The sequence below is a fragment of the Mirounga angustirostris genome, unplaced genomic scaffold (assembly GCF_029215605.1).
Source record: "Mirounga angustirostris isolate CCGP_5_RB_7025 unplaced genomic scaffold, mMirAng1.0.hap1 SCAF_4, whole genome shotgun sequence".
Taxonomy (NCBI): domain Eukaryota; kingdom Metazoa; phylum Chordata; class Mammalia; order Carnivora; family Phocidae; genus Mirounga; species Mirounga angustirostris.
The window spans coordinates 59136489-59159889 of NW_026991712.1; the positions used below are offsets into that span (position 1 = coordinate 59136489).

A 23401-nucleotide genomic window follows, 5' to 3' on the forward strand; every position below is an offset into this window, starting at 1 on the left:
TTTTTTTGACTCATAATGTTCTATGAATAACCTGGATTTTGCCTTCATACATACTTGACTCAAGAGGTAGAAATGAATTAAGTGAGCAACAGAGTATGGGACCGAAACCTATTGTATTGAGATCCAACTCCTATGGCTATGGACCGCTACCGCCTAGCAGTTCTGAGCATGCACTCTGAAGCCAGGCCAACTTTTTTTTAGCCCATCTTTATCACTTACTGCTCTGTGACCTTGAGCAAGTTATTTAATCCTTCATAGCCCAGTTTCCTCACTCTATATCATAAAGTTGCAGCAAGGAATAAATGAGTGATATATGTAAAGCACTTAGTGTCTGGCATATAATAAGTCTTATATGTTAGCTCATCAATAACCTAGCCTAAAGAATCTCTCCCATTTAACTATTAACAGTAGCTGGTGGAATTGGATGGAGAAAATCTACCGACATAGGTTAAAATTAATTTCTGTGTTGTAAGACTTCTTAGGGAATAGAGTGTCAGGGTTGAAACCAACACTTAACTTTTTATTTGAAAGAAATAGTCTCCTGTGAAATGTGAAATCATATAGGAATTTTATTTTAATCCCATAAAAGAAACAAAAGGATGATACGTTCAAACACACACACACAACTATCTTGCTTATATTTTATGGCATGATTAATATCATGAAAATCCCAAGTATCTGAGATAGTTGCAGTTTTCCTTTATGATGTCACCCATCTTTAATAGTCTTTCCTTCTCTTACCATGAGTGATGTTTATTATATTTGTTAAGATGTCTGTTTTACCACCACAGTGTAAGTTCTTTAAAAGCAGAGAGTACAGCTTTTCATTATCAGTCCTGTGCCTGGAATATAGTAGGTGTTCAATAAATATTTGTTGAATTAATAAATATATGTAAATGAATCAATGTATACTTAAAGTAAACAAACTCTAGAGACATCCACTCCCCCTAGGGCTGTGTGGGCATTTCCTTTCAGACTATTTCTTAGAGCAGTCAATAAAGGAGATATTTCATTGGTGAAAGTGGAAGTGACAAATGTTGATTTAGAGGGATGAGCAAGTACATGTGAGCCTTTGATATTTATGAACCCTCCTGTGGTATCTGGAAAAAAATTATTTTCCAAAATAGTTCCCCCTTATAGGTAAAGAATACTGTGATGATTAATATTATGTGTCAGCTTGACTGGGCTAAGGGATACCCAGATACCTGGCACATTTCTGGGTGTGTCTGTGAGGTTGTTTCTAGAAGAAATTCCACAGTAGGCTGAGTAAAAAGATTGCCTTCACCAATATGTGCAGGCATCATCCAATCCACAAAAAGGCTGAGGAAGGGCAAACTCCCTCCTCTTGGGCAGCGGAGCTCCTGGTTCTCGGGCCTTTGGACTTAGACTGAATTATGCCATTGGCTTTACTGGGTCTCCAGCCTACAGAGAGCTGACTGAGACTTCCCGGCCTCCATCACTATATGAGCCAATTCCTACAATACATCTCCTCTTATATGTCTCTCTCTCTATATACTCTTGGTTCTGTTTCTCTAGAGAACCCTGACTACAAACACATTATGGTTGACTTCCCGAAATCTGTTTGACCTCAGACGAGTAGGCTAAGCCAGTTAGTCTAAACCAATGAGTTAATTCCATCCTCCTTTCGATGGTGCAAGACCCACACACAAGCCAACTCTGTCTAGTGAAACACGGGAGGACGTCTGTAGGCAACTGCCGGGAAAGTTAATTCTCTCCCGTGAGAAAGGAGACTTCCCATGGGACTAGATGCTATTTCTTCCTTGTACACACATTGTCTTATCTGGGATATACCACCTGGAATAATTGCATTAAAAGCCTGAAGATGAAGCCAGTCCAGCAGGGGCAGCGCAGAGAAATGGAAGGAGCCTGAGATGTTGATGGTGATGCCATCAGGTAGTTAAATCAAATTCCATGAATCCAGGGCTACCTAGCCACCTCCTTTTGTGAGATAATAAGTTTCCTAATTGTTTAAGCCAGTTTAAGTCAGAGTTGTGTGTCCTTCAGACTAAAGCACCCTTAAACAATAGGAAATACAAGCATAGATTTTTACAGCTCAGAGGGAACTTGAGATAATTTAGTTTAAAGCTCTCATTTTTAAAATGAGGGAATTGAGGCCCAAAGAGCTCAAGTGGCTTGTATCAAGCCACATATAGAGTAAAAAATAGAACCAGGACTGAATTCAGTCTCTAGGCTCCACTCCTTCTCTTAATATTTGATAATACATAATTTCATGGTCAAGAGAAGGGTAACCAGAGAATCGACGTGTTTTCAGTGTATTTATCTGTAACTGCACTCTGGAAGTTTCTAGAAAATCTTTTGCTTTTCTGAACAGATGCTGCCTCTCCTTTCTTCTTCCACCTTCTTCCCGGAAAGAAGACAGGGTGCCTGGAAGTGCTGCAGCCATCTTGTATCCACGAGGCAAAAAGCCAATCCACTAAAAATGCATAATAAAAAGATAGGAGCCTGGAAATCTCACCAGCTCCAGAATGGCTGACGTGACAAATGTGGGTTCATATTTGTACAAGTTGAGTTTATGAAACTTGAAGTCAAAAACATTCCTAAATGATACTATGAACCATTCTTTTCATATTGCACACTTTCTCTGACAGACTAAGACTGACTCCAGCAACAAGAGCTCAGCTAGAAAATTTTCTTTTTTGAGGATTATGTGTACTTCCCCACGCATTTACTATTCTTAAGGTATATCTGACTCATTTTATTTTTTACTTTTTATTTTGAACGAATTTCAAATCTATACAAAAATTGTAAGAATAGTACAATAAATTTTTATGTGCTTTTCATTTAGATTCACCAATTGTTAGTTAACATTTTGCTACATTTCTGGCTCTGTCTCTGTCTCTCTTTCTCTCTCTGTATACGTACACACCTACAAACACACATGTATTTCATATGTAATTTTTCCTCAACCTTTTGAGAATAAGTTGCAAATATCATGAACTTTGACCATAAAATGTTTCTCTCTCTTAGAAACTAGGGTAGTCTTTTACATAACTGTATATAATTATGAAATACAGAAAATTTAACACTGATACAGTACTGTTAACAAAACATGGGTCATATTTCACTAGTTGTCCCAATACTATATATAGCAATACTTCTGTCTTGACAAGAAGCCAGTCCAGGATGACACATTACATTTTGTTGTTATATCTCTTTAGTCTCCTTTAATCTGGAATGGCTCTTCAGAATTTCTTTGTCTTCTACAAAAAAAAAAAAAAAAAAGTTTAAGAGAACAAGTCAGTTGTTTAGTAGAATTTCGCTCAACTTGGGTTTATCTGGTAGTTTCCCCATGATTAGACTCAGGTTATACAATTTTGGCAGCAACACAACATTGTTGATGTTGAGTCCTTTGCAATGCATAGCATCAGGAGGGATGTGATGTCAGTTTTCCCTGTTACTCGTGGAGTAAACTTTAGTCACTTGATTACAGTGGAGTCCACCTCTGGCTCATTCTTATACCTTTAATGCCTAAACTCTCAGTGGGACAGAGAATCATCTTTCTTAGGTGATTGGTGGGCTACATGGAGTCATTTCCATGGTTTCCTGGGTAGGCTTTGAATTATAGGGCCCTTTGATAAGGGATGGATTCAGGATGTACCTTAAAAGCTGAATTTGGAATAAGTGGAGATCGCTCCCTCAAAGATTCAATGAGCCCATTGCCAGATATTCGTAAGTCAGTGGGAAAGGGTTAAAAAGGACAAGGGCCATCTGGTTTTCCTTAAGGAGGGCTGAGCTTCCCCCAAATATTATTCCTTTACACCTGAAGAAGTTAAATGGTCCTGTTCCCATGGAATCCTCGACCAATGTAGCCCTGACCTGTGATTTATATAAAAAGTAGCTGGTCCTTCATTTTCCCCACAATGGCTTCATTCTTACCTTATGAACCTGCTTTGTCAGTGTTCACTTTGATTTATGGAAGATTTCAAACTCCCCAAATAACTATCCCTTTTCTTTTCATTAAAGTTAATCCCCACAAAGACACTTTCATCCTCTGATTAGTCATGCCCCAGTGAACCTTGCTAACCAGAGGCTAAGTTATTGATGTGTTAAAGATGTAATCTCTAAGTCTTGGGACCACTGAAGAAACCCCAACATGTTATTTGACAGTCAGAATCTCACAATGTATTGCCTCCTTTGAACAGCCTTGGTCGCATGCGTTCCTTGGGGTCCATAAATCTCTCTGGCCCGACTGCCTGTGAGGACTGAGTTATTGTGGGGCCAAGTTTAGGCTGCCAACGCACACTGCCCTGCACCCCAGGGTGTCATGGTGCCTTCTTCAGACTCCAGTTTCCATTCCCAATAACATGCATTCAGTAGCAAATCTATTACCCCAGAAGCAGCAGCTCATTGTTTTATGCCCTGACTATGGCCTTCCTCATAAATTTGCACCAACCCACAAGTCAACAAGACTGTAATCAGGGTGTGATATTGGCCACCAATCGCACTGACGCTTTCTCCTACACATTGATTTTGAGCAATGTGCAAGCTTGGCTCAGCCATTAGTGAGTCTTATTAGATGGTGTTGATGTCCTATCCACACAGAAGAGCAGCCCACATGGAAATGTGGAATAATCCCTCAACAACCGATTTTAAAGTCGTAAATTAAAAAAAAAAAAACCAAAACAGTAAACCTTAGAGCTTTTTACACATTTGAGATTCAGTTTGGTCCACATAAAGACAATGTTTCCCGACTGGCAGGATGGCTCATAGGGCATGTGGTGCCTGCTGGTTAGTGTTTGGCTTCTTCAAAGCTTACAGTAAATGGCAAGAGATTCCTAGTCTTTGGGACAATCTCAAATACCCACAGACATTTTTTCCCCTGAAAACTGTTTAAATTGTCTCCTGGGAAAGCAGCACCCCTCCCCTCTCCCAGTCAGCTAAGAACCACAGCCTTAAACAAAAGAAAAATAGCAGAAGGAGGAGATCTTAAGGTACTACCTTCCCAATTTACAGGCAGAACACCCATCCCAAGAAAACATATCCTGACCCTGGCTTTGTTGTTGTTGTTATTGTTCATTAATATCCATGCGTTAGCATATGCTTCTGTAGGCCAGAAGGCCAGGGGGGCCCCACTGGGGTCTATGCCCTGGCTATCTCTGGGCTGAAACCCAGTTGTCAGCTGGATTTACGTCAAAGCTCTGGAAAAGAATTGCTTTCAGGCTCATTCTGGTTGTTCACAGAATTCAGCTCCTTGTGGTTGTAGGACTGAATTTCCCCTTTTCTTGCTGAAGGTCAGCCAGGATCAGCTTCTAGAGGCCATTCACATTCCTTCTCAAGTGGCCCCCTCAATCTTCACACCAGCAACATCTTGAATCTTTCCCTCATTTGGAATTCCTCTGCCTTCCTCTTCTGCCACTGAGCTCAACAACTGGCCTATACCCTCTTTATTGAGATGAACCCACTGATCATGAGGTTGGATGTTGTGGCATTGTTAAGTTGCTATAGAATTGTCTAATGGCTTACTCTCGATTTCTATACCTAACTCATTGAAGACCAGTTTATTTTCTTAAATGAAAATTATTTTTTTAATTGTGTCAATTACACAGAGATAGATGATAGATACCCAAAACTCAGAGAACTGCTGTGATATGATTTGTCCTTGTCTTTAGTTCTGGCCCAGAGCTCCTAAAACCCTTGGAATTTCCTAAGTGATGAGAGGGATAAAGGTGTCTATCATGCTAATAAGGTGACTTTTGGAAAGCCACTAGGTAACCTAAGGATGGGGGCTAGTTGCCAGGGGAACAAAGCATGTGATTAGAGGGTTGGAACTTCCAGCCCCACCTCCTGACTTCTGGGGAGAAGTGAGAGGCTGGAGATTGAATTCAATCACAAATGGCCAATGATTTAATCAATTGTGCCTCTGTAATGAAGCCTCCATAAAAACCCAGAGGGATAGGATTCAGAGAACTTCTAGGTTTGTGATCCTGTGGAGATCTGGGGGGAGTGGCACACCGAGAGAGCAAGAAAGCTCCATGCCTTGCCTTGTGCATCTCTTCCATCTGCTTGTTCCTTAGTTATATGCTTTTATAATTAACTAATGAACGGGTAATCTAATCAATAAATGTTTTCCTGAGTTCTGTGAGCTGTTCTAGCAAATTAATCAAATCCACGGAGGGGGGGTGTTGGGATCTCAGATCTATAGCCTGACGATCAGAAGCACAGTGCCCTTGCTACCGGCATCTGAAGTTGCAGGGGGGCAATCTTGGGGGTCTGAACCTATGTAGACAGCGTCAGAATTGAATTAATTGTTTGATGGTGGGGAAAACCCCACAGATCGGAACTGGGTGCAGAATCAGAATTGGATAGCTCAGACCCTCCTCAACCACCTTGCCACAATCTCACTATCCTCTCTCTAGAAGAAACTCCAGTTATGAACCAGTGGGTATACATCCAGACAACTTTTAACTTTTAACACTTTACATACATTTATATGCACCTCTGGAAAAGGCATAGTCTTGTTTCATGTAGGTGTTTTTATATAAAAGATTACCACGCTCTACATCTAATCTGAAAGTTGCTTTTATCAGCAAGTGGTAGTTTTGGGGGTTATCTCTTGTGGTCCATCCATATGGATGTGATTCGTTTCTCTGAATGCACTGTGCGCTGTTTTATTTACACACTCCCCCTTGTGTTACACATTTATAGTTTTCACATTTGCTAGCCACGCTGCACGGGCAGTCTTGCACATGCCTCCTTGTGCTGAGGCACAAGCGTTTCTCTAGAGAAGATACCTCCAAGGGTAACTGCTGGTCCTGGAGTAGGAACTCTGAGTTGTAAGAGACACAGTGAAATTGCTGCCCCTGAGGGCCAGGTGAGACTAATCTAATCTACAATCGGAGCACTCGGAGATTTCCCTTGCCCCACATCTTCACCACACTAGATCCCATCCCGCTGAAATATCGCCAATCCCATAGGGATGACCTCAGTCCTCCTGGTTTTTGTTTGTTTTTTACTGAAGTATAGTTGACACAATGTTACATTAGTTTCACATCTATAACGTCACGTCGTGATTCCACGAGTCTAACGTTATGCTCTGCTCACCACAAGTGTGCGTTCTCTGTCACCATACAAAGCTATTACTGTGTAGGTCCTCGTTGTTTTAATTTACATTTCCCTACGTACTAATGAGACTGAGGAACTTCTTATATGTTTATTGGCCATTTATATATCCTCTTTAAAAAAACTATTGCTTATATTCTTTAACCTTTTTAAAATTGGATTATTTGTCTCTTACTGATTTACAAGCATTCTTTATATTCTTTTTACTAATCCTTTGTTTGCTACCTGTGTTGCAAAGTATTTTCTCACTGAGTTGCTAATATTTTAACATTGTTTATGGTGTCTTTTGGTGTAGAGAAATCTTTATTTTGAGGTAGAGAAATGTATCATTTTTTCCCTCCCTACTTTGTATTTTGGGGGTCTGAAAATTGCTTTTAGCACTTAGCAATAAGTAACTCATCCTTCACCTAGGGTCCTAATGATAATTTCTACATTTTCTCCTCATAATTTTAAAGTTCTATGCTTTATATTTAGGTCTTAAATCCATCTGGAAATATGGGAAGGTTGGGGGCTTAAGTGGGTGTACCTGATGGGAGATGGTGATTTTAGTCTCTTTCATATGTCCATTTATGGAATAATCTGTCTTCTCCCCACTGATTTGAAACCCCGCCCCTACCTTCTTCCATATACCATATACCATATACCATAAGCCCTACTATAGCCCAACTAACGTGAGCTTGTTCCTTGGTGAGTTAGAGAAATTGCACCAAGTGGAGTTGTTGCTCAAAGGGAACTTGATTTGCAGCAAGTAAGGAGATCACGGGGAATAACCTCCAAAGCCATGACTCCTCAAGCAAGGGTGAATGGGTTCCTTTTATTTAGGGCTAGGATGAATATTTAGGAAGGGGAGCCTTATCTTCATATGTAGAGGTGGGCTTTCATGTGACAAAGGTGAAATCTGTGCTAAAAGTCAGTGGGACCGTCATCAGCTTTGGGGCATGCAGTCTCCAGCCTCAGGCTGTAAATAGACAAGCACCGTGGTTTTCAGCTTTGGATCTCCTGCTTCAGTACCGAGACTATCAATCAGTGTGAACCAATTACCAAGGGCTAGGACTTATTTTATTGAGCTTATCAAAACCTTGGCCAGGCTCCACAACAACTGGTAATAAAAATATTCAGTTACTGTAGATGGGATTAAGTGTAATGTTTTGTTATGGATCAGAAACTGCTTTTGAAACAGGAAGCAAAGGGTAAGGACAAGCTCTGGGTGGAAACGTACCAAAAATGGAATCCTCATTACCTGTCACAGTGGTCTTTTCTTCTTTTTTTTTTTCCTTTTTTTTAAAAGATTTTATTTATTTATTTGACAGAGAGACACAGTGAGAGAAGGAACACAAGCAGGGGGAGTGGGAGAGGGAGAAGCAGGCTTCCCCTCGAGGAGGGAGCCCGATGTGGGACTCGATCCCAGGACCCTGGGATCATGACCTGAGCCGAAGGCAGACGCTTAACGACTGAGCCACCCAGGCGCCCGGGAGTGGTCTTTTCAAACCCTTTTTGCAAACCATAAAAAGTACCTAGCAAATCTTCAAGATTGCAAAGGGCAGTGTTAAGAACTCTGGACTCAGACTGGTTCTTGGGCACTTTAATCTGTAAGCCTCATTTTTCTGATCTGTAAAGTGAAAATAATTGTACCTTTTCATTGGGTGATGGGGATAAATAAGGTAATACACTACACACACACACACACACACACATATATTTTGAGGTAACGCATTTTAGATTTGTGCCTGGGGTTCCTCTGGTAAACTGTTAGTCTTATTTTTTTTTAAGATTTTATTTATTTATTTGACAGAGAGAGACACAGCGAGAGGGAACACAAGCAGGGGGAGTGGGAGAGGGAGAAGCAGGCTTCCCGCAGAGCAGGGAGCCCGATGCGGGGCTCGATCCCAGGACCCCGGGATCATGACCTAAGCCGAAGGCAGACACTTAACCAACTGAGCCACCCAGGCGCCCCGCTGTTAGTCTTATTTCTGAGAGGAAAAGACCAGCCTGGTGGGAACAAACTACAGAAAATCTCAATGGGACTGTGTGTTAATGGACGCCTGGGTGGCTCAGTTGGTTAAGCGTCTGCCTTTGGCTCAGGTCAAGATCCCAGGGTCCTGGGATCGAGCCCTGCATCGGAATCCCTGCTCAGCTGGGGGTCTGCTTCTCCCTCTCCCTCTACCCCTCCCCACTGCTCATTCTCTCTCTCTAATAAATAAATAAAATCTTAAAAAAAAAAAAAGGAACCATGTGTTAAGCCTGGAGAATATATGGAATGCATGTTCTAAAACATAGTGACCATCCTTACATAAACTCCAGGCTTCTTCCAGCAACATGTATCTCACTCGCTGGTATCACCTTCACCCAGTGGTCTGAAATTGAGACCAGGGCTCATCCTCAGGGGCTCAGGTCCTCCTCCCCACCCTCACATCCACCCATACATTCCTCTGATCTTGTCTCTAAATATTGATCACTTTTTCTCTCTGCTTTCCAGCCCTTGGTTTAGACCAGGGGTTGGCAAACTTTTTCTGAAAAGTGTGAACTAGTAAATATTTTTTGCTGTGCCAACCATGCAATCTCTGCTACAACTACTCAACCCCATGATCTGAGCACAAAAGCAGCCATAGATAATTATGGGAAACAATAGGTGTGACTGTGTTCTAAAAGAACTTTATTTACAAAAACAGGTGGAGGGCCAGATTTCACTCAGAGGAGGTAGTTAGCTGGCCCCTGATTTAGACCGCCAGGATCTCTTGGAGCTTAGGATGCGTGGCCCCTGGGCCTCCCTACAGGTCTGATCTAATCCTGTCATTCTCCATCTGAAATCTTTCAATGGTTTCCTTTTTTTTTCTTTCCTTCCTTCTTCCTTCCTTTCCTCCCTCCCTTCCTTCCTTCCTTCCTTCCTTCCTTCCTTCCTTCCTTCCTTCCTTCTTTCTTTCTTTCTTTTTTTTTTTTGCAAAGGGTGGTCTTGGACCCTATCATTAAAATCACTTGAGCTGCTTTTTAGAATGCAGAATTCTAGGCTCCTCTCCAGAGCCACTAAAAGAGCATCTCAGAAGGACAGGTTGGGGGAGCTGAATATGAATGAATACCCCATGGAATTCTAATGCAGGAGTTCTCAAAGTGAGCCCATAGACCCCTGAGTGTACCTCATGTGCTTTCAGGAGGTCTGTGATGCAGGGAAAAAATCATAAAGTGTGTTGAGCATGGGAGACAAGCCTTATGGAGAAGGTGACAGCTGAGTAAAGGCCTGAGGGAGGAAGCATATCTCTGCAAGGAATGTTCCAGGCAGAGAGAAAGCTCCCAGGCTGGCATGAATGGTGAGAAGTCCAGTGTGGTTGGTGTGTGTGTTGGGGAGGAAGGGAGAGGGAGCAATGAGAAAGGAGGAGACAGGGCCGCAGAGGAAAGGGGCCAGAACAGATGGAGTAGGGCCTTGGAGGCCATTGAGAGACTTGGCTTTCCTCTCAGAACCAAATGGGAGCCGTTGGAGAGTTTCAGGTCAAATTATGCAAGCTATTCTAGGAATTCTAGCCATCTCTTCCTCCTTCCTCACACTCAGTCTGAGCATTTATCTCTCTCCCTCTGTGGGCTGCAAGTCCCTTGAGGATCCAGGCTCTCTGTCTTACCTGCTTTTCTCCGTAGTGCTGGCCATGCCTAGGATCTTGTGGGGTCCTCCACAAGCAGTGATGAATGTCAAAATGCCTTTGTTTTCCTCCGTGGCTGGCTTCTGATTTTAGTCTGGTAAGAACCTTTTGAGAAAAAAACAGCCTTTTTCAAATAAACATGAAAAAAATACTCATTTTTCTATGTGAAGCTTAATAAATGACCTATTATCTTAAAAAAAAAAAAATTCCACCATCAAAAACACTTCACCAGAGAACGAGAAATCAACATGCTTTTCCTTTGTGATCATAAATAAATCTGAATTAAAAAATTAGTGTTTTCCGGATGCAATTCTGTGGCGTTAAGAAAAGCAAATCCCTCTTTTCTGTAGTGGGCCGTTAGGGAGTTTCCCAATTCTCTTTTCCGCTCTTCTCAGAATGTGGCTGGCCTCCTGTGTTGACGTGTCCCCTCCACCTCCCTGTGAGGATCTTTCTGGGCAGCGTTTTCCTCAGCACCATCTGAGGAAGAATTAGGCAGTCTGCACTAACCACACGAGCGGCGCCCCCCTCGGCCTGACACCCCACCACGGCTGGACCCCAGGTGCCATGCCGCGTGGCTGCCACTCTTCATTCTGGCCCACTATTTTCTTCCCCTCGGAGTGGACAGCCAGTCCTGACCCCCGGGGACTGAAAACCTAGGGAGACAAAACACACCTGCCACCAGGAACCGCCCTTCCCCATCCCCTTCACTTTCAAGAAGGGGGAAGGAGGAAAGGAAAGGTCCCCACATTGTTTTCCAAAGCCTGAAGCCTAATGAACCCTAGTGGAGGGGATTTTAAGGAAGAAGAACATCTCAGCTCAAAGAAATCATAGTATCCTATATGGATGCAAGGATACGAAGAGCGCCTTCCCTCTGGACTGAAGGTCTGCGATGTGCTGTATCGCCCCATGGCTGGAGCTGGCGGGGTCGGTCCAGGGGCCAGCGCCGTGCCTGTCATGTGGAAGGAGTGCTCTGTTAGTATTTGTTAAACGGAGGAGGGTGAGCTGTTACATAATTTGAAATACTAACCTATGTGCTTCCCAATATTCCCTCTATCCCATAACCCTCGCTCCACCTGGAGGAAGCAGCCACGGGGAGGCGGTCACTGCCCCAGGGAATGAATGATCGGAATACCTGGGTTTTTGAGGGAACTCAGAGCAGAAACCACTGATTTGGGCAAATTCCTTATGAATTAGATTTCCTGAGTCAGTGGAGCCTGCGTGGGGAGAGCACCCCCTCCGTCGTTCCTAGAAGTCGTGCCCCAGACAGAGAGCCGGCTGCCAGAGCCGCAGGTGCGTTTGAGGAATCCAAGAGATGGGACTGGGAAGTGGGTACCAAGACCCCAGAGGACATGGCTGGGATGGCCTCACCTGGGAGCTGAAGATGGTCTCCATGAGCCTTAGGGCAGCATGGACGGGGGGACAGCCTGCCTCTGTGGGCCCAGCAGCTGAACATCCCTCGGGCCGTAGGGGACACCCAGAGAGCCAGCAACCACTCCAGCAGATGCCTCTCTACTGCTTGGAGCAGAACAGGGCCGGGCACAGAGCAAGCACCCCGTAGCTACTGAATTAACGTAGAGGTACTCAGGGAACACATCTAGTTTTCCACTCTTCCCTTGACTAAATTGTAACCCATTTTGTGTCTGTTACTTGTTTATAAAGCAGAGACATTCTTTTTCTTTTTAAAATTTTATTTATTTATTTGAGAGCTAGAAAGAGAGCATGAGCAGGGAGAGGGGCAGGAGAAGCAGTCTCCCTGCTGAGCAGGGAGATCCATGCAGGACTCAATCCCAGGACCCTGGGACCATGACCCAAGCCTAAGGCAGACGCTTAACCAACTGAGCCACCCAGGCGTCCTAAAGCAGAGACATTCTAACACCTCACTAGAAACAGGGAAAAGTAGCACCCGTGTACCCTGCAAGACATTGTAAGGATGGCTCTGACAACTAAGACATGCTTCCTGAGCCCAATATGTACCAGTTGGGAGAACAAGGCTCAGGGAGTAAAAGGAAAAAAATAAGCATACAAGAGCCAGATGAGGCTGACCATCATTGCCAGAAGAATCGAGTGAAGGGAGAGATTAGGCAGGAGGAGGATATTGAAATAAGAGTAGGATTGACATGAGAGGGGCAGGGGGGAGTAGGGAAGGTATGGTTGGAGAGAGGAACTGAATGAGCAAAGAAGGTGAAGCAGGAATGAGCACGGTGTGCTCCATTACAACAGACTGTCAATCAGAAAGGCTGGAGCGGAGAGTTGATGTCAAGATCTACTCATGTGACTAGAGAGAGGGGCCAGCCAACTGTGACAGTTCTCAATGCCAAGCTAAGGAGTCTGGACTTGGCATGGAAGCAGAACCCATGAACTATTTTGCAGGACCCAAGGCAAAATGAAAATTCGGGGTTCCTTGCTCCAACATTAAGAGTCTCAACACAGGACGGCAGAGCATTCAACCACGCACAGGGCAGGGCCCGACTGGTACCCCCGTGACCCCCACGCTGCACGTGAGCGTTGAGCATTCATTGCAAGACTTTGAGAGGAATATGCTGGATTAGTGTGGCATGTTAGAAAGACGAGCTGTCGGTACCTTCTAGGTGGGTGGGGACAGGAAGTGGCAGAGGGATACCTATTAGGAAATCGTTGGACTTGTCCCAGTGTGGTAAGAAGTGTACAGAGAAGGTCGATGGTTGGAGGAATGAGACGAAGGGTCACGTGTGATGTGTTAGCGGGGGTCGCTGTCTCTAGGGGCCGAGTGGCTTGCACCACCTTGACGCCATGGCTTGCACTGGGTACTAGAGAAGGCTGGAATCACAGAGAGAAAGAGGAAGCATGGGAAAGGAGCTGGTTTAGGGGGGTAGGTTGGTGAAGGGTAAGCAGGCTCAGTCGTGCTGAATAGGGCGTAGGGCAGGGCCTCCAAGAAGAAATGTCCGGCTGGCCATTGAAGATGAGGAAGAAAGTTCCAGTTTGGCAATGTAGATCCGAAAAAAGTGAGAAGTGTTGGGTAGCTGTTGAGGTTGTGGGGCCACATATGCAATTTCTTAGGAATCAAGTGGATACATAAGCAGGGTGCTAAAAACCAGCCGAGTACCTTAAAACAGCATTTTCTACCTCCACTTAAAGGACTTGGGCAATCAGCCGTGATGTGGGAGCCAGCAGCCTGGTGGAAGGCTTTCTCAGTTGCTATTTCCATAAGGTGGCTGTGCGGAATAACAAATCTATTTTGATCTTTCAGCGCTAAAACATGGTAAAAAAAAAAAAATGCCGAAATACTGGTAAAAACTGATCAGCATTAACTGTCAAAGGGCTCTTGGGGCAGGTTCCCCAACCCTGTCCCCCCACCCCACATTTTAATGATCCATTTATTTTTCAGGCAATTCTTTCAGGAATTTGAAAGTTTAAGCAGGGGTTACATAGAGAACTAACAGGAAATGTCTCATCTTTCCAAGTTTATTGTTGAGAGTGGCCAGATGTCATTTGTTTGTGAGTGGGAAATGGGAAGTTAGATCACAGAACGTGAAATTTAAAACTCCATGCTAAAAAAAAGGGGGAGGGGAGAGCGGAGAGGAGAAACACACACAGGGAAGCCACTTTGCCTCCTGTGACTTATGTTAACAGTGTAGTGCAGCAATGCTCACGAGCAAGACGCTAATATGAGAACATGTTTTACTGTCTGCAGGCATCACTCCCTTCGAGGTCTGTGTGCAAACAGCTGGTCTCCGCCTGGCCGGGCCAGGGTGTTTGGGAGCTCTCTGTGGATCTGCTGTAATTATAAACCCCATGAAGGGCCAGGAATGGAGGCCAATGTTCTTATTGGTCATCATGCCCCAGAAAAAAGAATGAGAAAGGAACTTAAAAAGGAGTCCTTCGCTTTAGCGCTTACAAAAGCAATTATACTGATTTTTTTTAAATTATATTTTCAGCCTCTCTGGTTTAAACTCTGGGTCAAACACTTCCAGACTATTCAGGCTGGCTGGCTCAGATCTGGCCCCTTCGTCTCTAATTGCTCACTGCCTCTCCCGGAAATACCCTCTTCGTCCCTTGCTGTTGCTACAGTGGGCTTTGGCAGGCTCCCTCCCGGCCAGGTGTTTTCCCCTATGGTTGCCATGGCAGCAACGTTCAACAGAGGGTCTGAGGGGCTCAGAATTGACAAGCCAGAGGTGGGGCCTGTGTTCCTGTCTCCAGTCCACGATTTGCTGATCCATCTGTCTTCCTCAGAGAGAAAACACATAGTACGGGATTGTGCTTCCTTGGAAGATGACAGGCACCAGGCCAGACTCACAGACGTAAATTTGGAATTGGTTATTGGATCACTGGGCCAAACATGGGAAACATAGCTGAAGGGGAAGACACAGAGCAAAGGGATCAAGGCTCAGAACTTCTTGGCCCGTTTTGCAAAAGGAAAAGAAAGCTCGAATCTATTGTTGGGCTTTCAAGGGCAACAGCAAAGATTCTGTCCAATCCACCCCTCTCTTCCACTCAAATTATTTAACAGTTTTTCTTCCTTGGGCCCTGCCTAAGATCCTGACATCCCCAAGTTAGTCTTTTCCTGGGGTTAAATCATTAAGGCCTCATTTATGCAAATACTGAACTGAAGAAGTGAACCCATTGGCCAGGCTCCTTGGCCAAGGTGACTATGTAGGCTTTTACTGTCACAGTGTCCAAGGGGTGGGAAACACAAGAGATAAGTTTTGTTTTGTTTTTTATTATTGTGGTAAAATAGAGATATACCAAAATTTTACCAGTTTGTTCACAGCATTATGCACCATCACCACTACCCATTTCCAGAACTTTTCATCACCCCAAACAGAAACTCTGCACCCATTAAATAATTACTCTCCATTCCCCACCCCCACTCCCAACCCCTGGTAAACCCTAGTCTACTTGATGGCTCTGTGTATTTGCCTATTCTAGGTATCAACAGATCAGTTTTTAAAAATAACGTTGTCGGGGCGCCTGGCTGGCTCAGTCAGTACAGCATGCAACTCTTGATCTCGGGGCTCTGAGTTCGAGCCCCATGTTGGAGGTGGAGCCTACTTAATTAAAACAACAACAACAAAAACCTTTGTTGTTTTTGTGAAAATAATACATGTTTTTTAATACATGCTCAAGGAACACATAAAAGTACAAAGGCAGAGAAGCGAAGGAAAATGACATCATAACATACCACTGTCAACATTCGCGGAACGTCATCCCAGACACCTCTGTATGCACATAGACCTATAGAACCATAGGAAGAAAAATGCACAGTCCGATAAGCCTTATAAAAGTGAGATTATTCAATGCATGGGTGTTTTAAGTTAAGAACTCAATTTTTCTTGAATTGAATAGAAGAAAAACTAATTGAAGTCATTACCAAATTTTAGGTAAGTCATTTTTTACAGCAAAAATATTAGCTCTGAAAAATTCCTCTTTTTTAGTGAGAACGATGAAGTTGTTGGGCTCTTTATGATTTCCTGGTCAGGTTCCTCAACTTTGGCTGCAGCAGGTGAAACCCTCTGATGAGTGGTACTGAAGTGAGTGCTTCCTCTGTCCCCTGCTTCCTTCTCCCCAGCTCGAAATCCCAACTGTTGGTGGTGGATTATTACTCTTACCTCGTTAGGGCGATGACATTTGCATTCAGAACAGCCAAGGTGTGGTGGGTGAGGTGAAGGGAAAGCAAGGGGACCCAGGAGGCCTGAGGGCGTGACATGAGTGGTGGCTTAGCACTGGGGCCACATGCCTGGAGCCCTCTTTATCAGAGCGGAATAGTGGTACTGATGAGGACAGGTGACCTTTTTGAGGTCTTCCTATGGGCCAAGCATCATGCCAATCAAATACCTTATCCGAACATGCAACCTATGATCAATGCTAGTGGCTTGATATTTTTATTATTATTTTTGCTGTATGGATAAGGAGCTGAGGTTCACGGAAGGAACTTGCCCAAGGTCACAAATCTGTATGACGTGGAGCCCGGGCAGTCTGACTGCAGAGCTCTTATGCTCTGTGTTCTCTCCACATTGAATCTACACCTTCAGCAAGGGGGCTCTTTCTAATCAGGGCCCCTGAGGGTGAGATAGATGGTAGAGGGAGCCGTCAACCCTTCATGTCAACATGGCGCATTCTCATGACTGATGTTGTTAGCTCTCCGTAATGTTTCCATTTTTTTTTTAAGATTTTATTTATTTATTTGACAGAGAGAGACGCAGCAAGAGAGGGAACACAAGCAGGGGGAGTGGGAGAGGGAGAAGCAGGCTCCCCGCCGAGCAGGGAGCCCCACGTGGGGCTCAATCCCAGGACCTGGGACCATGCATGACCTGAGCCCAAGGCAGACGCTTAACGACTAAGCCACCCAGGCGCCCCATGATGTTTCCATTTGACAGATGAGGGAGAGAGGCACAGCCCAGGAGTCCGTTCCGGGGCTTGGACTCCAGTAATAGCCTTTTTCTGTTCTGCCCTCCTCCTCAACCCAGTGATTTCTGATCTGGACGGTAGTATTTGCCAATTTTAATGGAGGGGGCGGTTCCTTCAAAAACAAAAGAACTTTTGAACTAACATCTTCTGTTAGATGCCATATAAAGACAATTCAAGGGCCTTGTATTGGTTTCCTGAAGCTGCTGGGAACGAATTCCCACAAACTGGGTGGTTTAAAACAATAAAAATGTATCTTGTCTCAGTTCTGGAGGCCAGAAATCCCAAATCAAGGTATGGGCAGGCTGCACTCCATGAAGGCTAGAGGGAAGCATACTTGTTTGCATCTTGCAGCCTTCTGGTGGCCACTCATAATCCTTGCTGTTCCTGGCACATAGATGCATCACTGTAACCTCTGCCTCCGTCTTCATGTGGCCTGCTCCTGTCTTATAAAGACACTTGACATTGGATTCAGGGCCCATCCTAACCCAGGATGACCTCATTTCAAGATCCTTAATTTAATGACATCTGCAAAGACTCTTTTCCCAAATAAGCTTACATTCACAGCTTGCAGGCAGCCGCATCTTTGGGGGAGGTATTCAACCCACAGGCTTCATGGTGAATGACGGATTCTGGAAGCAGTACTCCTCCAGTTGGTGCTTTTGAGCCCATCAGTGACAGCGAACAGAATAGTCACTTGCTGGTTACATTTCAGGCCTGTCTTGAATAGGGAGCTCCTGGGGGTACCATGTGTTGGAGCTGGTCGGAGGATAGCCGCACCCACAACTGTAAATGTCTCTACATTTCACTATTAGATAAAAATTTCTCTTTGTGGGGCTAGAAAGGCACAGCCTCACGTAGTTTCTGATTAGAAAAAAAAAAAAAAAAAGGCAGCAAAGCTCAAATCCCATGAGGCTGTGTCACAAGTCTAATACATAATGCTTTCCTGTCTTGATCACACAAACACCCACAAAGGAGTTTAGTTCCATATTTTGAACTGTCCCTAAGTTTATAGGACATATTATGAGGTTGGAACATCTGATAAATTATTTTTGGAAAGTAAACTGAGGTCTGGTCCAGAGGGTACATTTAAACCTTTATCCCTTTGTCTGAGTTCATTGAGGATGGGGTGGTCTAAGGCTTGAGGGGCTGCACTTCTCAGGAAGCTGGTGCCATTGGATAGATTCTGGCTTTACTCTGCCTAAGAGACCCTTGCTCTGCCATCCTAATCCTTACAGTTCTCCTTTTCTTCTCTTTCCAGTCCTTCTCATACCAAATTTAAAGGGGCTTAAAATGGATTCTTTTTTTGATACCAAAGATCTTCCCTGGAAGGATTCTTCCTTCTTCATCATCCTGTCTACCCAGAGCTCATCCCCTCCTTGAATCCTTCTCTACTCATCTTAAACCTCAAAATTCGAGCCTTCCTCTGAAATCCCAAGGGCTTTATTGCCATACTACTTACCAGCACTTGCACATACCTCATTGCTGATGCTGGAAGAAGACAGATGATTCAGTGTCTTGCCTTCCTGTATCTCTCATCTGTGTCCAGGACCAGCATGACCGGATATCAGGTCAGTGCTGCTTGAATGACACTGGAAGCCCCTGGTATTCCTGAAATCCCCCAAATCAGCAGGAAGATACTTAGTTTCTCAGAATAAAACAGCTTCATAAGTTTAATTCATTTTGTTTGATTTTATTTTTTAAAATTAATTTATTTTCTTAATTCCAGTATAATTAACATAGTATCATGTTAGTTTCAGGCATACAATATACTGATTCAACATTCTATACATTACTCAGTGCTCATCACAGTAAGTACTCTTAATCCCCTTCACCTGTTTCACCCATCCCCACACCAGCCTCCCTTCTGGAAATCACCAATTTGTTCTTTTTATTTAAGACTCTGGTTCTTGTTTTTCTCTCTCTCTCTCTTTTTTTTTTTTTTCTGTGTTCATTTGTTTTGTTTCTTAAATTCCATATATGAGTGAAATCATTTGGTATTTTTCTTTCTCTGAATGACTTATTTCACTTAGCATTATACCCTCTAGATCCATCCATGTTGTTGCAAATGGCAAGATTTCGTTCTCTTTTATGAGTAATATTCTTGTGTGTGTGTGTGTGTGTGTGTGTGTGTGTCCATCTTCTTTATCCGTTCATCAACTGATGAACACTTGGGTTAATTCTAAATAATGCTGCAATAAATGTAGGGGTGCATACATCTTTTAGAATTAGTGTTTTAGTGTTCTTTGGGTAAATACCCAGTAGTGCAATTACTGGATCATATGGTAATACTATTTTTAATTTTTTGAGGAATCTCTAATGTTTTCCACAGTGGCTGCACCAGTTTGTGTTCCCACCAATAGTGCACGAGGGTTCCTTTTTCTCCACATCCTCACCAACACTTGTCATTTCTTTTGTTTTTGATTTTAGCCATTCTGACAGGTGCGAGGTGATATCTCATTGTAGTTTTGATTTGCGTTTCCCTGATGGTGAGTGATGTTGAGCATCTTTTCATGTGTCTGTTGGCCATCTGTATGTTTTCTTTGGAGAAATGTCTGTTAATGTCTCCTGCCCATTTTTAATTGCATTATTTGTTTTGGGGGTGTTGAGTTGTATAAGTTCTTTATATATTTTGGACTCTAACCCCTTATCAGATATGTCTTCACCCATTCAGTGGGTTGCCTTTTTGTTTTGTTGATTGTTTCCTTTGCTGTGAAGAAGTTTTTTATTTTGATGTACTCCCAATCGTTTATTTTTGCTTTTGTTTCTCTCTCTTTGGGAGACATATCTAGAAAAATGTTGCTATGGCTGATGTCAAAGACATTACTGCTTGTGCTCTCTTCTAGGATTTTTATGGTTTCAGATCTCACATTTAGGTCTAAGTTTAATTCATTTTGTAATAGTTGTCTTCCTTTGATTTTTATTTATCCTAGTTGTAGAAATCCCAGCTTTGCTCTTTTGAGTAGCCTACTGTTAGTTTTATTATTTAGACCTCATTCTTTTTTGCAGAAAAAAGTGTAAAGCCTCACATCCTGGGGTTTGACACATTTTTATCTGTGACTAATGCTATAGTCAGAGAATCAGTATGATAGAGACTACCAGTCATGCATTGCTCGTACACGGCTCCCTTCTGCTAGGAAGTGAAGCAGAATTCTCGAACAACCAGGGTGCTGAGCACACTGCCCATCCAGCCTTACTCATCCTTGGGTGCATGACCCTTCTTCAGTGGTCCCTGCTAATAGCTCACACTGGACCAACCCAAGTCAGGCATGGTTCACTGGTTTTTACAAAGATTTTTTTAATAATTGAGGTAGAATTGATATGTAACATTAGTTTCAGATGTACAACATAATGTTTCAAACAATGTATATATTGCAAAATGATCACTACAGTAAGTCCAGTTAACATCCATCAGCACACATAGCTACAGAAATTTTTTTCTTATCATGAAAACTTTTTAGAAAATTTATTTATTTGAGAGAGAGAGAGAATGAGCAGGAGGAGGGGCAGAGGGAGAGAATGAGGGGAAGCAGACTCCCCCGCTGAGCAGGGAGCCTGATGCCAGGCTCCACCCCGAGCCCTGAGATCATGACCTGAGTGAAACCAAGAGTCGGAGGCTTAACTGACTGAGCCACCTAGGCACCTCTCTTATGATGAAAACTTTTAAGATTTACTTTCTTAGCAACTTTCAAATATACAGTACAGTATTATTAACTATAGTCACCATGCTGTATATTATATCCCCAGGATTTATTTGTTTTCTAAATAGAGGCTTGTACCTTTTGACCACCTTCACCCATTTTGCCCACCCTCTACCTCCCACAGATTGGCAACCACCAATCTGTTCTCCACAGCTATGAGTTCAGGGAGTTTTGTTTGTTTGCTTTTAGATGCCACATATTAGTGAAATCATATGGTATTTGTCTTTCTCTTTCTGACTTATTTCATTTACCATAATGCCCTCAAGTCCATCTACGTGGTCACACATGATAAGATTTCCTTCTTTTTATGGCTGAATAATAGTCCATTAAATATATGTGTAATATATCTTCCATTATATATACATATACATATGTTATATATGTATACACACAAACACATACATACATACACACACATATATCTGACATTTTTTATCCATTCATCTGTCAGTGGACACTTAGGTTATTTCCATGTCTTGGCTATTGTAAATAATGCTGCAATGAACATGGGGGTACAGATATCATTTTGAGTTAGTGTTTTTATTTCCTTTAGATAAATACCCAGAAGTCGAATACGAACCTCCATACTGTTTTCCATAGTGGCTGCACCCACTTTTTGCTTTCCTACCAATCGTGCACGCACAAGGGTTCCTTTTTCTCCACATCCTCTCCAACTTCTAATTTCTTATCATTTTGGTAATAGCCATTCTAGCAGGTGTGAGGTGATATCTCATTGTGGTTTTGATTTGCATTTCCTGATGATTAGTGATGGTGAACACCTTTCCATGTACTTATTCGACATCTATATTTCTTCTTTGGAAAAATGCATTTTCAGATCCTCTGCCATTTTAACCGGGTTATTTATTTATTTGCTATTGAGTTGTATGAGATTTTCATATATTTCGGGTCTTAACCCCTTATCAGATATTTGATTTTCAAATATTTTCTCTGATTCAGTAGGCTGCCTTTTCATTTTGCAGATTGTTTCCTTTGCTGTGCAGAAGGTTTTTAGTTTGATGTAGTCCCACTTGTTTGCTTTTGCTTTTGTTGCTTTTGCTTTTTGTGTCAAATCCAAAAAATCATCATCACCAAGACTGGATGTCAAGGAGCTTACGATCTGTGTTGCTTTTACATGGATTTAATCCTCTCAACAAGCCCATATAGTGAGTGAGCATTTTAAAATGAGAAAACTGGGGCCCTGAGAGGTGAAGTGAGCTGCCCGAAGTCACATAGTTGGCTCTGGATGCTTGGCCTCAGAGTCTGTGCATCTGAGCACTCTTGGCACCAGTGCTTGGCCCCTGACCTCTGTGTCATGGGTCTGGGGAGGCGGGGAGGGTCATAGCTACAAGCTATGAGTTAACATGTCTACTACTTCCTGGAAGAGATAGTAGACATCTTAACAACATTCTTCTGGGACACTGTGATGTGGGGAGCAAATCACAACACATCTCACTTAGTATGATGAGAATCCCATGGGTTGGGTCCTACACACTCTTTTTAATCCCCATTTTACTCATGAGGAAATTGCAGGTTCAACCGCCTGGATTTGCCCAAAGTCACCCAGTGAGTAGGTAGTGGAGTGAGATTTGAACCTAATCCTCCTCTCCCTAAGTTGACTGTTCCTAGGAGCACACTTTCCCATAAATGTTGGGACAGTGCCTCCTTGGTCTGCCTTGATTGTATTCACAAAGCTCACTTCTCCCAAAGCATCTTGTGCTCCGCTGCCCTCTTGTCTGAAATCCCCCAAGCAGCCCTGCCTCTGCTAGACCCTGACCCTGCAGGGCCTCCTCCGCCAGGCAGAGCTCACTACTGAGTCCCAGCACCTGGCCTGGAGTAGGTGCTCACAAACGGCATGTGGAAAGAATGGATGGATTTGTTCTGGGTCAGGAGTTTTTCCCAGAAAATCCCAGTTAAAATGCAAATGCGTTGCCTGGAATTTGTTTATTGCTTCTCTCCCAGGGAGCAAGGTTTTGAGGAATGACTTGATAGGACTAACGAATAAAGGGAGGGGAAGCCCTTGAGTTTAGGGAAATGCCCAGGGAAGAGGGGTGGACGCCAGGGAATTAGGAGCAGGATGAGGGACCTTGAACACTGTGGAAGAAAGATGAGGAAGCAATCCTAGTCCCAGGGGGTGGAATAGGCTCCGCCCTCTTCAGTTGTGCCCCGGGCTGGCTGATTCTCGGCGCACAGTGGGTCTGACCGCCTCCGTAGACAATGGGAGAGCCTCACAGGCAGTGTCTAAGGACCGATTTCTCCCAGTTCTGGAAAAGGGCCCAAAGTTCAGGTTTCCCCGAGGGGGTCCTAGAAACAATCACGTTGGGGTTAGAGGAGCTGAGTTCAAATCTTGTCTCCACAACCTATCCACTGGGTGGCCTGGGCAAATCCAGTCACTCGAATTGACTACCCACCAGTACTGTCCTATTAGGTCAAATCTTGGCTAGATCCTGAAAGGAGAGGGAGCACCATTGGACCCATCTCTCACCACCCCCACCCTGCCCCAAGTTCATCAAGCAGCCCTGACCCACCCCCTCCAGCAGGCAAATTTTCTCCCAGACCTTTCTCTATGCATTGACGGACATAATTATATATAAT

The 23401-nt window shown here is 43.6% G+C and overlaps 2 long non-coding RNA genes across 2 annotated transcripts; both read right to left on the reverse strand.

Moving 5' to 3' along the window:
* Nucleotides 1-2562: 2562 nt before the first annotated feature.
* LOC135364099 (uncharacterized) lies at nucleotides 2563-17797 on the reverse strand. Its single transcript, XR_010410636.1, has 5 exons — nucleotides 17668-17797; nucleotides 15886-15938; nucleotides 10957-11676; nucleotides 10710-10832; nucleotides 2563-3242 (listed from the first exon to the last, which is right to left on the reverse strand). It is a non-coding gene; the product is annotated as an uncharacterized LOC135364099 (long non-coding RNA).
* A 24-nt stretch (nucleotides 17798-17821) lies between these two features.
* Nucleotides 17822-22765, reverse strand: LOC135364100 (uncharacterized). Its single transcript, XR_010410637.1, has 3 exons — nucleotides 21390-22765; nucleotides 18587-18719; nucleotides 17822-17972 (listed from the first exon to the last, which is right to left on the reverse strand). It is a non-coding gene; the product is annotated as an uncharacterized LOC135364100 (long non-coding RNA).
* Nucleotides 22766-23401: the final 636 nt, after the last annotated feature.